The sequence below is a fragment of the Anolis carolinensis genome, chromosome 5 (assembly GCF_035594765.1).
Source record: "Anolis carolinensis isolate JA03-04 chromosome 5, rAnoCar3.1.pri, whole genome shotgun sequence".
NCBI lineage: Eukaryota > Metazoa > Chordata > Lepidosauria > Squamata > Dactyloidae > Anolis > Anolis carolinensis.
In genome coordinates this window covers 169135618-169148277 of record NC_085845.1, presented here as the reverse complement: position 1 = coordinate 169148277, position 12660 = coordinate 169135618, and the positions used below count along the sequence as shown (strand labels likewise).

At 42.4% G+C, this 12660-nt stretch overlaps 1 protein-coding gene across 2 annotated transcripts in view; it reads right to left on the bottom strand.

The window, feature by feature from the left end:
• Positions 1-12660, bottom strand: part of tcf20 (transcription factor 20) — a 237147-nt gene that overhangs the window by 199588 nt on the left and 24899 nt on the right. The gene's annotated exons all lie outside the window — the stretch shown is intronic.

Sequence of the window (12660 nt, the reverse complement as noted above, 5' to 3'; positions counted from 1 at the left end):
AAGACCTATATCTTCTGGCAGGCCTACCCAGACAGTTTTTAAACATGAATTTTAAATGTGTGTCCTTTGTTTAATCTCTGTTTTGTGTATTTCAATATGTATTTTTGATATTTTTACAATGTTTATGTTTTTTAATTATTCTGTAATCTGCCTCGAGCCACGAGGAGAGGAGGATAAGAAATAAAATTATTATCATCATCATCGTCATCATCATCATCATCATCATTATTAGATGTATCCACCCATTCACTGGTTCTGCCAAGAGTAACTAGTTATAAAATAGTTGCTATTATTTTATCCCACAGTAGGTAACTTACGTCTTCATTACATGTTTATGTACTTAAATGCAGCCCACATGATCACAACCCAAAAGGGCTATGATCTATGTGGAAAAGGCTCCTTTCGACAGTTGATTAACTGAAAAATGGAGGCAGCTGCTGTATATTTAATAGTTGGGTAGACGGGAATTTCAGCAGGTGCAGCTTCTTACTGGGGGAATTTCAACAGGTTCAATTTCTTACTTGGCTACATGATGAGTCACACCAGCTGAAATTACCTCTTGTGCAACCTATTAAAGATACAGGAACCCACAAGTGAATGATCAAGTGTATGTATAGCACAGTGGTACTCAACCTGTGGGTCTCCAGATGTTTTGGCCTTCAACTCACAGAAATCTTATAGCAGAACTTTTACATTTATCATAGGCTGCAGACTATGATAAATTCTTCACAGCCCAGTCGATAGCCAAGTAGCGAGAGCTTGGAAAAGCCCTGTTGACAGAAGGTTTTGAAGAGTTGTAATCCAAAACTCCAGTTCTGCCAACAACCCAGATTGTCAGACAGCATCCATTCATAGAAGCTACATATCCTATCCTACATTGTGCTGAGTATTTCTCTTCAACTTGTTTAATGGTATCCTCTCTCTGATATTTATTTCTCACAGTAACTATTCAGGAATATATCATATTCTCAAACCATACCATTTGTAAAGTATGTTGGCTACTTTGAGTGCAAGATGTTTTTGTAATGGGTTTGAAACCAATACCCTAGCCAAGATCCATTCTGAAAATGTAAAAATAATGTTTAAATAAAAGCATTGATAATTAATCACACCAGTCCATTTCATAGGTCCATTTAGCTTGTTCGGTGTCATCTTCTAAAATCCTTGCCCATTGGAGGAGGAGAAGAAAGAGGAAGACAGGTGGCCAGATACACCTGTGTCAAGTGTGGAAGAGTAATGAAACTTGAATGGGGAGGAGAACTGAGTAAAGGATAAGAGAAAGGAAATAAAAAGCTGCATTCAAGGGGAAAACATAGAAATCGCAAACTGCAATATTTCAAAGACCACACATTTGTATAACCTTTCTTTGTAAATCTCTACTCAAAAAGGTCCCTCAACCTCAACAGGTATTCCATTGATAACTTATGCTTTTTTCTGACACTTAATATTACAACTGTGGCTTAAAAACATTGATGCAGTTCCAGTTGCAGGCAACTGGTCAGGCATAACAACTGGTGGCTCAGGAGACATGTTTCTTTGAGCCTCAAAAGACATATCTGAATAGTTAAATAAGGAAAAAAATATTAATGATTGAGAATACACATTATGATGTAAATTTGCCTGACTCAAAAGCATGGAATATTTTCATATTTCCACATGAGGATCTCTTTGCTGAGTTGGTGCAACTGTTTCTTGTTCTATTCCTAATGTGCAAAATGAACAATTTTGTCCTTAGAGATGCATGCAGATGTGACCCTTTTAAATATCTATAGAATATCAAAAGCCACTCTCGTTTTTCCATTTACCAGATTCAAAAGAGAAAAGAGTATGCTTCTGTTGTAAAAATCCGAACCCCAAAGTGATGAATCCCATAGTCCACGGCCCCATGAAAATGAACTAGGGATCCCATGTCGATTGCATTCCCAGTTTCAAATTTATTTTCATTATCCCTTGCCCCCCAGAATGCTGCACAGACACCATACACAGCTCAGACCTCAGGAAATGGCAACATCTTAGTTAACACAATCGCCTCATAATACCCCAGGAAGACATATGGAACATAGAATGGGCTTACACAAGAGCCCCTGGGTCTTTTCCTCTTGTTTCTCCCTGATATGATTGTCACCAAATCAAACCCCCTTTTGAGGCTCCTATTGGAATTTCCAACACTTTTTTGTTTACCCAACTGGCACCCCTTGTATTAACCGGAGCTGAGATATCAAAACACCTTTCAGCCAATTATCACTTGCTCCACCGCATACCTTTCCAATCATGCCTCCCTTCTGGGTGGATCAATAAACAGACACTAATCTTTGAAATAATCCAATGACCGTTTATTATTTTTCCACAATGGTTGGGACCAACGAATGGTGATATCAGAGGAAGCCCCAGACCAACCAGAGAGCGGATCCTAATTGGCCACATTATGGACCAATTAGAAACCAGTGTAATAGTCTTGAATAGCTGCTAAAGAGCTGTAAATAAATCTGTATGTTCGCAAGTGTGCTATGTCAGTTCTTTAGAGCACTCTCTCTGCTGACATCTTCTTTGGCCATTGAGAATAAAGCCTCCAATTTTGCCTTGAACTCGCCAGAGTCTCATCTGGCCTTCTGGAAGTTTGACACGCTGGGATTTGAACCCATAGTTCTTGCAAAAGCTGAGATCATATCTACCTGAAATGCTGGGGTAGACTTTCTCCAGCTCATTATATAAGACCCTGTGAAAGTGAATCTGAATCTGTACAGGTTTTTTACTCTTATGGAGGTTAATGGTATGGAGGAAAGGGTAGCCCCAAGTGACTAGCCACTCCTAGCAGTAAAAATAGCATAAGGATTGCAACCACAAGTATGGCTTTATATGTCCTCTTATAGAACTGATTAGTAGTTGGAGTTTTTGTTTCTCGTTTTAGGCACGAAGCCATCCATGGGATCTTCTCAGCAGTGGCCCCCATGGCTCTGGAACACCCTCTCCAGGGAACTTAGACAAGTGCCTACACTACAACACTTCAGGATAGAGTTAAAAACTTGTTTTTTTCCTGAAGGTATTTGATAACGTTTAGACAGTAACCAGAACCGATTGCCAATCACTTAGCACTTATCTACATTCTGTAAATTCAGTTGGGCTGCTAGATTGATTACATGGATCTTTTAACTGATTCTATTTTAATAGAGGTTGTTTTATCCAATTTATATACCTGGTTTATGTAATGTTGTTATTGTTTTCATGTTGATGTATTTTATTTTATGTATTATGTATTTTATGTATGGCATCTTTATGTGCTATTTTGTAAGCTGCCCTATAGGTTCTTTGAAGGATAAAAAGGATGTTGATTGCCTACATATGCTTCTGGGGAAGGAAGCAGGACTAGTATTCAATGAGGAAGATTAAGATGATTGTTAGAGTACATGCTTGGCATGCAAAGGCCCCATGTTCAGACTAGTATCTCCAAGTAAATTCATGCAGACTATCTGAAAAATACCTTTTTTTGAAACCTTCAAGAATTACTGCCACTCGGGGTAGTCCATAATGGACAAAATAATCTGGTTTTAAATAATGTCAACATCATTTGTCAAAGAGTAAATCTTCTTCTAATTAAAAAAGTATATACAGGTTAAGGGAACCCTATGAATGAGAGACCTGCAAGAGTCCCATTTATCAACTCCCCTGCTCCCTTTTTGCAAACTCATGGTTCTTTGATTAAATCGATCCATCACTAATGTGATGTCCGGTTTTCTTATGATTTTCCATTTTTCCCATTATTAATTTTTTTCTTAGTCATTTTGTGGTTGGGTTGTAAATAAAAAAATATTTTGAATCCTCGAGAGGCCACATGAAAGTGTCTTGCTAAGTACAATAATGATTTTTTTTTCTTTTTTTCATTAGTCCCATTTCTTATTATTTCCATTTTGGTGACCAAATAGCATGATGGTGATAACTGGTGAGGCAGACTTATTCACTTCCTCTTTTCCCCTCTATTTTTGTGTTCCTTATGCTCCAAAAGGAATTCTGGAAATAGCTGCAGTTTACCTTGCCTATTGTATGCAAGCACACACAGCTATAGTAGCATCAGCTAGATTCCATAAAATAGTTGTTACTCTTCTTGGTTTAGTGAAGTTATTATATGAGAGGAGAGATTACAAGGAACCCTTAATGAAATCCCAAGGAGTCTTCTGGTGCCTCAAAATATTTGCTAAATCGTGATGCCCATATAGATTTAGATGTGAGGACAGTCACAAAAGATAAGGGAGCTGGACTGCATTGTTGTTGTTGTTGTTGTTGTTGTTGTTGTTGTTGTTGTTGTTGTTGTCACTGTCTACAGCTTACAGCAACCTTATTATAGAGTTTTCTCAGCAACATTTATTCAGAGAAGATATGCAGAGCCTTTAAGGCACACAGAGTTTGACTTGCTTAAGACCATCCATTGGGTGTGTATAACTGATGTGAGATGTGAACCCTGGTCTTTACAAAATTCTAGTCCAACACTAAACCACTATAATATGATGGCTCCTGGCCTGCTGCTTATCCTTTGTAATTTAAGCACTGCTTGAGCCTAATGGATTAGATGGAATAGAAATTCATAAAACCAGCCAAGTAATAGACCTGCTCAAATGTCTGTTCTCACTGCCTTAGGAGAATAATTTGAAAATTCCATTTCTGAGACCAATTTTGGCATACATCTTAATTAATAATCTAAAGCAAGAAATGAACAATGAACTAAAATATGCTGATAATACAAAGCTGTCCTTCACAATAGAGTCCAAAGCTTTTTATGAAAAAGTTTCAGAAAGGTCTTATACTGAAAAACAAATGAGCACAAGAAAGATAATACTGATAAGTGAAAAATAGCACATGTTGGGGAAAAATAATCTGAACTCTGTGGTTAGATTTTAAATACTATTGAAAATCAGAGAAAGAGTTCTGAAATTATTATATATAACCTATTGAAAGCACCATCAGCCATTGATAAAGTAACTTTAAGACCTGTTACATAAAGGACAGAATACAAGAAGAGAATCTATATAAACCATTATGTGTCTACCCACACCCTGAGAACTCTATTTTCTTCCTGTCAAAGCAGGTCAAATTAACTACTGTAGTATTTAAAAAAGCAGAAAGAGCAATTTTTTTTTGTAAATTATGGATTATTGAAGATTATGGAAAGCTTGTCTAGGGAACTCTTATTCATCTTAGATACAGTCATTCTACCACTCTTACCACTATTACCACTCTTCTCATCATCATAGGCTATCTCTTGTGGTTGACTATAATTGTCTTCCAAGTGCAGTCTTGGTGGTGGGTCCACAAATGACTGTAGAGACCTATTTAGGATCCACATGGTCTTTCGCAGTGAGGATATACATTTCCAGATGGAAGGCAGTCCCAACAAGGGTTTGCTTGAAGCACTTTCTTTTTGGCACTTTCTCCCTTTCACCCTCTATTCGTGTTGGTAATAGCTGACCTCCAGCTAGAGAGCTGAAGGGCCAGAGCTTCCCACTTCTCAGTGTTTATGCCATATTTTTAACATTAGCTTTAAATCCATATTTAAATCTCTTTTGCTGTCTACTGACATTCTGTTTTCAGTTTGGGAGATGGTGATTGGGCATTCAGACAATGTGGCCAGTTTAGCAAAGTTGATGGCAGAGCCTCATTGCTTCAATGCTGGTGGGTTTTGCTTCTGCTTGTCTGCCTGTCTTCCCAAGGGATTTACAAGATTTTTCACAGGCAATGCTGACAGAATCTTTCCAGAAGTTGAGAGTGAAGTTTGTAGATGGTCCATATTTTGTAGGCGTACAAGACAGTTGGAAGGACAATAGCTTTATAAACAAGTATCTTGATATCCCTATGGATGTCCCAATCCTCAAACACTCTCTGCTTCATTAAAAACGCTGCATGCACAGAGCTCAGGCGGTGTTGTATTTTGGTGTCGTTGCTGACTTATGTGGAGAGATACCTGCCAGGTAGTGGAACATTTTCTAGCGTTACCCCTTCAAACTTTATTTCTGGCATTGCAGAGAGATTTATTAGTGCCTGCTGGCAGAGCACTTTGGTTTTCTCGACGTTCAATGAGAGGCCAAGCTATTCGTATGCTTCCACAAAAGTGTTTAAAGTGGCTTGTAGATATTCTTCTAAATGAGGACAGACTACATTATCATCAGCATATTAGAGTTCTATAACAAAAGTTGTTGCAACTTTACTTTTGGCTTTTGACCTGCTGAGGTTTAAAAGCTTGCCATCTAAGTGATTTCCACACTGGTGGGAAGCTTCCCAAGGTGCAAAATTATTGCTATGAAGATGGAAAATAAGGTTGAGGCATAATGTATCCCTGTTTGACACCTGAACCCATCTTAAATGGGTCACTTTTGGAACCATTGCTGTCCAAGACTGTTGTCATCATGGAAGCGCCACACGACGTTCACAAATTTATTAGGGCATCCAATTTCTAGGAGGATGATCCAGGCAGAGAGCATTGCAATTCACTGTGTCAAAGGTCTTTGCAGGGTCAATGAATGCCATTTACAGGGGTTGATTTTGTTCCCTGCATTTTTCTTGGAGCTATCATGCAGTGAAGATCATGTCCACTGTTCCTCTGGAGGGGCGGAAGACATCCCGGGATTCAGGGAGGATGTCTTCTGAAATAGGTAGAAGGCATTTTGCGAGGATTTTTGCAAGGATTTTCCTTGCGGAAGTTAAAAGGGAGATACTTTGATAGTTTCCACAGCCAGTACTGTAAGTTTATGATGTTGTGTTGACTGTTATTGCCTAAGCCTTGTTTTGCACTTGTTGTGTTTTGTATTTCGTGTCATACCTTGAGTGTTTTGTGAGCCACCCTGAGTCCCTCTGGGAGATGGTGGTGGGATATAAATACAATTATCATCATCATCATCATCATCATCATCATCATCATCATCATTTCTCCCTTTTTGAAAAGGTGATGCTAATGGCATCTTTGAAGTCTGCTGGGATTGTCTCAGTCAACCACACTTTTTCAATAAGTCTGTGGAGTTGTTGTGTCAGCTCAAGTCCCTCCTCTTTAAAGATTTCAGCAGGAATCCTATCAAGTCCACTGACTTTATAATGTTTTAGTTGGATGATGACTTTACTGACTTCTTCTAAAGTAGGCAGCACTGCAAGCTCATTCCTGGTTTGTTGTTAGATTTGCAAGAAAATGACATTCTCTCAGCCACGTTGAAACTGCTATTAAGGAGGTTATGGTAGGGCTCTTGCCAATGTAGTGCAATGAATCTTTTGTCCTTTAGAAGTTTGGGTCCATCTAATGAGCATAGAGGGTGTATGCCATGATTTGTTGGGCCATAAATTGGGCCTTTGTGGCTTTAAAGAATCCCTGTGTGTCATGGGACTTTTTGGTTTTAGTATGCATTGGAAAACACCTATGGGTGAATTTGTTTTATATATGAAAATCAGCGCACACCCAATCAACACAGTTTTCACAGACAGAGGTTATGATCCAGTGATGTGGTTAACCCAACAATTGGTGGCCTCTCATTTGTTGCAGTTTTCATCTTCTGTCATTCTAACATGTTATCATCCGCCTACTCCACCATTGAGATCTTCGGATCATGCTTGGTCTGGTTCCTTCCCTGTGACCCTGCTAACTTGGGAGACCCCTCTGGGAGTACATGACTCCAACAGCTTCACTCACAAGTTCACTGGAACACAAAAGCCCCCTCACCACATCAAGGGGGACCACTCTTCTATGGGCTTAATGACCACTATACTTAGGCATGCCTAGCCCAATGAGCAGGTAAAAGCACGCAAGCAGAACAAACAAAAATTGTGGAGGAAAAAGGTATGCACACTAAGATTATTTCTAGAAGCAACTCCTTAGGCCACCGGTCAGCGACTGTATTAATAATGTTGCTCATGTACATGAGAAGCCAGTAACCCTACAATTATTGCCACACATACACAGCACATCTATTTGCATCACAATACAAAGAAAGGAGCATCACTGGCACAACCAGCATCATAGAATCATAGAATCATAGAGTTGGAAGAGACCTCATGGGCCATCCAGTCCAACCCCCTGCCAAGAAGCAGGAAATAGCATTCAAAGCACCCCCGACAAATGGCCATCCAGTCTCTGCTTAAAAACCTCCAAAGAAGGAACCTCTACCACACTCCGGGGCAGAGAGTTCCACTGCCGAACAGCTCTCACAGTGAGGAAGTTCTTCCTGATGTTCAGGTGGAATCTCTTTTCCTGTAGTTTGAAGCCATTGTTCCATGTCCTAGTCTCCAGGACAGCAAAAAACAATCTTGCTCCCTCCTCCCTATGCCTTCCCCTCACATATTTATACATAGCTATCATGTCTCCTCTCAGCCTTCTCTTCTGCAGGCTAAACATGCCTAGTTCTTGAAGCCGCTCCTCATGACTTCCCTGGATCTAGACACTATACTCCTATTGATGCAGGCCAAAATCCCATTGGCTTTTTAAGCAGACGCATCACATTGTTGGCTCATGTTCACGAGGACTCCAAGATCTTTTTCACACGTACTGCTGTCAAGCCAGGCATCCCTCATTCTGTATCTTTGCATTTCATTTTTTCTGCCGAAGTGAAGTATCTTGCATTTGTCCCTGTTGAACTTCATTTTGTTAGTTTCGGCCCATCTCTCTAGTCTGTCAAGATCGTTTTGAATTCTGATCTTCTGGAGTGTTAGCTATCCCTCCCAGTTTGGTGTCATCTGCAAAGTTGATGATCGTGTCTTCTAACCTTTCGTCTAAGCCGTTAATAAAGATGTTGAACAGAACCGGGTCCAGGACAGAACCATGCGGCATTCCACTCGTGACTTCTTTCCAAGTTGAAGACGACGCATTGGTGAGCACCCTTTGGGTTCGTTCGCTTAGCCAATTACAGATCCACCTAACTGTAGTTTTGTCTAGCCCACATTTTACTAGTTTGTTTGCCAGAAGGTCGTGGGAGACTTTGTCGAAGGCCTTACTGAGATCCAGGTATGCTACATCTACAGTGTTCCCTGTATCGACCCAACTCGTAACTCTGTCGAAAAAAGAGATCAGATTAGTCTGGCATGACTTGTTTTTGGTAAATCCGTGTTGACTATTAGCAATGACCATATTTGTTTCTAAGTGTTCGCAGACCACTTCCTTAATGATCTTTTCCAGAATCTTGCCTGGTATCGACATGAGGCTGACTGGACGATAATTGTTTGGGTCATTCTTTTTCCCCTTTTTGAAGATAGGGACCACATTCATCCTCCTCCAATCTGCTGGGACTTCTCCCGTTCTCCAAGAACTCTCAAAGATGATTGCCAGTGATTCCGAAATAATTTCCGCTAGGTAAAGGTAAAGGTTTCCCCCTGACGTTAAGTCCAGTCGTGACCGACTCTGGGCGTTGGTGCTCATCTCCATTTCTAAGCCGAAGAGCCGGCGTTATCCGTAAACACCTCAAAGGTCATGTGACTGGCATGACTGCATGGAGCGCCGTTACCTTCCCACCGGAGCGGTACCTATTTATCTACTCACATTTGCATGTTTTCGAACTGCTAGGTTGGCAGGAGCTGGGGCTTACAGCGGGCGCTCATTCCGCTCCCAGGATTTGAACCTGGGACCTTTCGGTCTGCAAGTTCAGCAGCTCAGCACTTTAACACACTGCGCCACCACCAGGGAATTTCCACTAGTTCCTTCAATACTCTTGGATGTAGTTGATATGGCCCTGGGGACTTGAATTCATTTAGAGCGGCCAGGTGTTCCTGGACAACTTGTTTGCCTATTTGGGGTTCGATTTCCCCTAATCCTACATCCATTCCATGTTGCTGAGGTTGAAGATGGCGTTCTTTTTGTGAGAAGACCGAGGCAAAGAAGGCATTAAGTAGTTCTGCCTTTTCCCTGTCCTTTGTCACCATCACCCCATCTTCTCCTCGCAGAGGCCCTATCGCTTCCTTGTTCTTCCTTTTTCTACCAACGTAAGCAAAAAACCTTTTTTGTTGTTTTTAATGTCCCTGCCAAGCCTGAGCTCATTTTGCGATTTAGCCTTGTGAACCTTTTCCCTACAGGAGTTGGCTATACATTTGAATTCTTCTTTGGTGATTTCTCCCCTTTTCCACTTCTTGTGCATGTCTCTTTTGAGTCTTAGCCTAGTAAGAAGTTCTTTGGACATCAATTCTGGCTTCTTCGCACTTGTTTTATTTTTTTCCCTTTGTTGGCACTTTGTTGGCATCAATCACAATCAAAGGGTTCAGATCACCATATGCTTCGCACAACTACTGTACTGAAGCATAAGATACAAAGGGGATGAAGGAGATCCCACAAACAACTCATCTACATAGTCTGGACACTTGCAAGGAACACCCAAAGGCTTCCTAGCATAAGACCAAGAAATAAATGCTATTGTTAAGCAACAAGGAAGACAGGCCAAAACATAAAACAAAACAAGCCCATTGTATATGTATATGTATATTGTTGGGTTATCTAGCAATCATGCATGTATTTTCAATGTGGGATTGCTTATATAGTTTTGTGTGTCACTTAGTAACCTGAAGCCAAAGCTGCATTTCAGAGTTGATGGCACAATTTTAGGGGTTTTGCATGTGATGTGGGAAATGGGAGTATACTTCCTGGAGACATACAGGAAGTTACATATGCCTTTAGAATTTGGGGCATAAAAGGGGAGACTTTATTTTGTTCTCTCTCTTCCTGCCTCTTCCTGCTTCTTGATTCTGCTATTGTGATGTCTCATGGGCCATATAGTCCCGTCCCTAACACTGTTGTGACAGATGAGGAGGAAAACTTAGGTTTTCCTCCGTTTCAGTCAGAATTGGAACTTTCTCAGCCAGAACTGGAACCCTTGCACCTGCAGGAGATTTGCCTTCCAGAAGTTTGCCAAACAAGCCCTGAGCCAAAATCTCCCCCTTTTTCTCGCCGTGATTATTGTCAACAACAGAGAGGAGCTCAACAGGCTAATCGCAGAAGCCTGAGAATCGCGGCCAAACAAATGGTTGATTAGCCTGCTTTCCATGAGAAACTTTAGGGAGTCATGCATCTGGACCCAGAGAATGGCTTTCGCTTCTGGTTCCCCAGAGAATCTGCTCTTGGCGGGAAACCGAGACCCTACTTAGGTGTTTTGCCCACGAAGGAGTCTTGCGGAGTCAATTCGTCAGCTACGGGAGTAGGTTGTGTGTGGACTACGCTACTCCCGCGGTCGAGTTCTTGTTCCTGTTTCCAGCCCTGCCTTGTTTCCCAGGACCTTGCCTTGCTCCACGAACCTTGCCTTGCTCCACGAACCTTGCCTTGTTTTTGGACCTCGCCACGAATTTACCACGGATCCTGTCCTTGCTCCACGTTCCTTGTTGCCTTGAATCAAGCTTTGTGTACCAAGAATCAAGTTATTTCCTTGCCTTGCCTAAGTTTCATGGACTAAAGGACCTTGTCATCTCCCCTCACTTTGCTTGGCAAAGTGAGTGTTTCGGTTACTGGATTACAACTTTGGACCTTACTATTTCATATTGGACATTGTTTTCCTGGACTATATTTGACCTTTCCTGAAAGGTCTTCTTCTGAACTATATTCTACATTTACTTTTATTGACTTTACATATTTCCTTAATAAAGATATTAGATAGATTCTGGCCTCTGTGTATGGTTATTGGTGCTCTGCAGCCTGGGTCGTGACAGTTTGACTCCGCCACCTTAAGCACCAATTAAACCAGGCCAGAATGTCTACCGGAGCCGGGCCGGGCGACCAGCCACTCAGCTACACCATCGCCAAGGATGAAGTGGACCGAATCCGGGATATGCTCAATACACAGGTGGGAGAGATACGGGGCTTGAAAGACCGCGGAGCCCGTCTCCCTGCCCTGGCGTTGCCAACCAAGTTTTCTGGGGAGGCTTCCAAGGTTCATGTTTTCCGTCGCCAATGCCAGGCGTACCTAGAGGCCCGTAATGCCAAGTTTCCCCAAGAAGACATCAAGGTGGCGTGGATTTATAGTCTCCTAGACGGGCCAGCGGCCAACTTGTTCGATCAAGCCTCCCCACACCTAAGTTCCGCGCAAAACTTCTTGGATCACCTTAAGGCAACTTGGGGGATCGAGGACAATTTAGAGGCGGCCGGCCACAAACTCCGACGCCTTTCCCAAGGGGACAGGCCTTTGTCCCAGTACATAGCCGAGTTCCGAGTGCTGGCCCATAACACCGGCTGGAATGACATAGCCCTCAGAGGACAGTTTCGGGAGGGTCTCAGCATCGAGATGTTGGAGGAAATCTCCAAGGTGGATCCTCCAAACTCTCTTGAAAGACTCATTGATCAATGTTTACGGGCCGAAGTCATGCTTGCCAACAGAAAACAGTGGATCCGAGGCCAGAGTGGAAGAGCTGCAGCAAAACCCCCCGCTCCCACCGGCATCCAGCCGCGTCCAGTGTGGAGACCCCCGCCACCAGCCCCATACCCCAGAGGGAGTGAGGAGGTGCCGATGCAGTTGGGCAATGTGCATCCCAGATTAGATGCTGCCGAGAAGGCCCGCCGCCAACGTCTAAACCTCTGTTGGTACTGCGGAAACGGGGGCCACTTTGCCAGAGAGTGTCCAGCCAAGGGGAAGCCCGCCGCTCGGCTGGCGGCAGCGTCCTCCGTGGAGGCGAAAACGTCCGAGGCGGCGGGCGCAAAGCCGGCAGGGGAAGCCAGCGACCGGGCGT